Below are 4,766 nucleotides of genomic sequence, written 5' to 3' on the forward strand. Positions count from 1 at the left end.
TTCATTAATTGTGAAAACAGCCTTTTCTGCTGCTGACTAAAGGCAAATACATTGTGGTTACTGTGGAAACTAAGAAGTAAAGGATATTTGTGAATAACAGGTGTGTTCTGGATCTAATTGTACATAATAAGCTGCCTGTGACCCTTCTTGTTGGGGAGTAACTGACAATGCCACCATCCCCTTTTTTGGCATGAACTGTTTGGATTTGATATCCCGCTTTATCACTACCATAAGGAATCCCAAAGCGGCTAACAATCTCCTTTCCCTTCCTCCCCCACAACAAACACTCTGTGAGGTGAGTGAGGCTGAGAGACTTCAGAGAAGTGTGACTAGCCCAAGGTCACCTAGCAGCCACATGTGAAGGAGCAGGGATGTGAACCCAGATCACCAGATTACGAGACCACTGCTCTTAACCACTACACCACACTGGTTAGGTGTTTGCAAAGATTGGGGAGGCTTAATAGAGCCCTGACAATGGTGTGGCCAGATTACTTTCTGGGCTAATCCTTTGGTTAATTTATTTGGTAAAGATAATCATTCTCTTTGAAGTTTTTTTAAAAATCATTTTAGAAAAAAAAGGCATTAAATAGGCAAATTTTACAGTGCAAAATCTACCCTCCTTACAATTTATATTAGTTCTAAAAAAAATAAATAAAAATAGTCACAGGCATTATGGGGGGGGCAGTGCTATGACAAGTTATGTTAGGTTGGCCAGTTTAGGGTGCAGCAGATTGCTGGCTCAGCCAGCTGATTTCCAGCTCAGCTGGGCTCAGCCAATGTTAAGTCCCCAACCTTGACTCAGCAAATGGTACACCACTGTAACTTGCCCATCCTGACTCAACAAAGATTTAGCCAGCTCACCTAAAGTTGGCTAAGCTGAGGCAAGTTTAAGTACCCCCAAAGGGTTGTTCCAGGGTGTGGCAGGGATAGAATCAGATTGGGGGATGGAGACTGGAACCTAAGCCCATCCAGGTTGGTCATGAGACTTAGCAACCCAGCATAGAATACTATTTTAAAGGCTTGTTTTCCCACACCCAGAATAGGCATTGTAGCAGCAGCTCCACTGCTAAACAGGGTTTGAATCTAAGGTAACTTAACCCGACATAAACTTGTACTGGCTTGTTTTATGCCAGCTTCTTGTGCATAGAATTGCTCCCTGAATGGCTTATATTTTATTTTTCTTCTCTTTTCCACATTACTAGTAGTTTTCAGAGCTTTTTCAGCTAAAATTTCATCACAGGGACCTTCCAAAGTTTCACCGCATATGTCAGTAAATACAAAATAAAAATTATGGTCTTTCTTCTGGTTTATTGTTATCTCTTGAATATATTTCAACAAAATCATTTGTGGCTCTTCTGGTGGGCCTGATCTTGATCCTATCAGTTGTCACACTCATTTACCAAACAGTTTGATTTTAGGACAATCTCACCCAACATGCATATATGTTCTTTTAGAATTATTAGAAAAGGGCAAGCTTCTAATATCCAATATGAACCTCCCTTGAACCTAGAATCCATTGTCAAGAGACTGTAAGAGTTTGCTAAGGATGAATATTTCAGAATCTGGCATCCAGCTTCACTTCAACAGCCTGATTATTCTGCTCTGAGATGTAAAATCAATGCAAAGCAGCAAAGCACCCAAGGCTTCTCAAAGTCTAATGTAACCAGACGCATCACAAGCATTTTTCTGAGGGGTGAAAAAGTTGGAAGATAGCGGTGTCCTATGTCATATTGCCGGATGACACACGGCATCATATTCCTTGCTATAATGTACAGTGGCACAAGTGCTCAGAAGTAATGGAGAATGTCTCACTTCATGTCAGAGAAAGCAGTGAGCAATTTATCTGCTGAGCATCATACATTTAGCTTAATGGCTCTGTCATGGCCCTCATTGCATCTGACATCCCAGCCACAGTACGGCTTTATTGTGAACCAGGTCTTCCTACTGTCTGCATGCCGAATAACTAGCACAGCTGCATCCTGCGAAAAGAACAATACAGAACATATGAATTCTGTTCTTCGTCTCCTCCCTCCAATTCTGCAAGCACTTCCACTCCAAAATTTCACTGAACAGTTTTCAAACCAGGGAGCTGTGAGAATCTTTTAATTAAGCAAGAAAGATAATATTTCTCTGCAAATATTGCAATTTTGCCAGAAGTACTGTAATTTTATTTAGAGGCTTCTAAAGCCTGCAGTGCCATGAAATAAACTACTGACAATTTAAGCCTTCCTTCCTCTTTTTTTGGGTGTCGATTTTATTATAATGTAATAATTTCAGAAACAAGACTATACTACATCTCACATCAGAATACACATATTACATAACTGAGGGGAAAAACTTTACAATTCAGGGTGTTTCTTTCTGGATTGTGGAAAAAATGGGTAGGAATTCTAGAAATTTATTGTTAGACTGGTAGAAGCAGGCAGTGATTAGGCAGGAGCTACTTTGGTAATCAAAGCTGGAAACTTTGAACTTTGAACATTGCCTCTTTTTGCAGCACCATATGAAGTACTTTATTTTGTCTGTCCTGAATCCAGGGGCGGAGGAAGGGGGTGCGGTGAAGGTGGGCCACCCCGGGTGTCACCACTGAGGGGGTGACAAAATGCCAGGTGGCACTCACTGCGGGGCCTGCAGCGCGCCCGAGCCATGCGTCTCTCCTAGGAGTGACACGGTGGCTTGGGTGGCCGCAGGCTCCACGCTGCCCCAAACAGTCCGCCCACAGCCTCCCCCTCAGCTGTAGGGTGGCTGAGTGGGAGGAGGCAGGCAGACTCCTCGGAGGCCCCGTGGAGCGTCCTGCCGCAGCTCACCCCGCCCCGCAGGCTGCTGGCCCCTCCCGGCACAGAGCACGCTTGCTGCCCCAGGTGCCCAATCAGCTTGCTCTGCCACTGCCTGAATCTTCCAACAATTGTGGTGTGTAAGATTAATCACCACTCCTGGACCAGCCTTCTGACTGCAATGGGGCTTCCATTTACCAGGAGACAGATGAGACAGGGCGGCAGCAGGAGTAGATGGAGGACTGGGCTGGGGGATGCAGCAGGGCAGTGTGGCATGGGCCACAGGTTGCCAACCCCTGGTCTGGTCAGCCTGGAATAATGTACAATGGTCAGGAATGATATAGCAGTTTGGATGGCCCACCCTTGCCCTACAGTCTAAAATCCCGAATAGGAGATATTAGTACCTAGGAATGAAGCTTCAGAGGTGTTCATGTACACGTTCATAGATGCTCCTATTTATACATTATCAAACAGCTGATGAAATCTGCTGTTTTCTATGGTTAAAGACTCTGAAACTTAAAATAGGACTGAAACCTGGACTTTGGTGAAACTTTGCTCACATTGAGCCCCATTCTTGAAAGTGTGCCATTTATTTAATCTCTTTTTTTCTCTCCTCTTTTTTGTTTTGTAGAACTCCATTACAGAGGGAGAGTTATTTACAAGGAGTCCTGGCAAAGAGTCCGGAGAAAGCTGTTAGCCAAAAATAGTGCTTAATAGCAGGATGCATAGAGCTGCCACAAATGCCTTTGTGGAAAGTGCTACATACAGAAGCAGGGCTGTTTCCACCTCCTGTAAGATTTATAAGCTGAGCTGTCAATATGAGACTTTTATTAGGGTGGGTTCTCATCCTTTATGTCAAGCACATTAATGGCTTCTTATCCCTGAAGTTTCTAATCACCCCTATTGGAAAGAAAATTTATTGCTAACCTATTAGTGCTATTTTAATGTCCCAAAAGCATATTATTTGTGCATTTGAAGATCAACCATCAATAAACTCTTCCCCCACCCGTTGGGATAGTTACTTAATGGGATTAAAAAGAATTAATCCATTTGAATTAAAATTGAATGGTTATATTTAATCTCAACAAACATTCACAGAAGGTTGATGTAAACTGTTTATATGTAATATGATCTAGATTCCCTTCACATACACTCATGCCATTCTTAAAAGATGAATTACTAGGTCTAATTTGTGTTCATGGCTGCAATAACACTTAGGTTTATAACAGTGACAGTACAATCCTATACATGGCAATTCAAAAGTAAGGCCCATTAAGTTTGATGGGGCTTACTGACAGGTACTGTCACCTAAGGCTGTAAATCAGTACCCACTTACTTGGGAGTAAGCTCCCTTGAACTTAATAGGACTATAGGGTCGTGTTGTAAGGGCGCAGTCCTTAAACACACTTACATGGAAACAGATACTATTGAATTCAAGTAGATAGGGTTGTGCTATAAATAATACAATACCTGATGGGTGTTGGAATTTTGAGGTCTCCCATAAACGACACTGAAAAAAGCAGAAAACCCTCCCCTTTAGCACACTGTAACCCTAAGCCAACATGGTACCCATGAGCACACCACAACTCCCTCTGATTCTCCCCAATCCCCTGTGTCTACCAAGGCCCACTGGCCCGCCCATTTGTAATTAAAATGTTTTTGGGGTGCTTCTTCTTAATTGTGGCAGGTGCTGGGCTGGTCATGAAGTGAAATACATCCAAGCAGCCTAACCTTTTCCAGGTTATTTGGGAAGAAAGATTGCTCACTTTTTCTTTTGTATGGTTAGGGAGTGTTTTGCATTACCTGATTTTTTAGTTGTCTCTTTTGTTCTGGATCTTTTGCCTGTTGCTTGGAGGGGTAGTATGAGCAATGCCAGTTTTTCTCCTGTAGAATGGGTATTTCATGGTGCCCACGACAGTTACTTAGATTTCCCAGGCCCAAAAGCTTTGGAAACCCATGCTTTAACCATATACAAAAAGTAGATGGTTAAAC

At 42.8% G+C, this 4,766-nt stretch overlaps 1 long non-coding RNA gene across 1 annotated transcript in view; it reads left to right on the forward strand.

The window, feature by feature from the left end:
• The window catches only part of LOC310678210, a 25,103-nt gene extending 20,726 nt beyond the window's left edge, over positions 1–4,377 (forward strand). Inside the window, exon 3 of the long non-coding RNA XR_014511695.1 lies at positions 3,406–4,377. This is a non-coding gene — a long non-coding RNA (uncharacterized lncRNA). The remainder of the gene's footprint in view (positions 1–3,405) is intronic.
• Positions 4,378–4,766: the final 389 nt, after the last annotated feature.

This window comes from Podarcis tiliguerta (assembly GCF_965153285.1).
Source record: "Podarcis tiliguerta genome assembly, chromosome: 5".
Taxonomy (NCBI): Eukaryota; Metazoa; Chordata; class Lepidosauria; order Squamata; family Lacertidae; genus Podarcis; species Podarcis tiliguerta.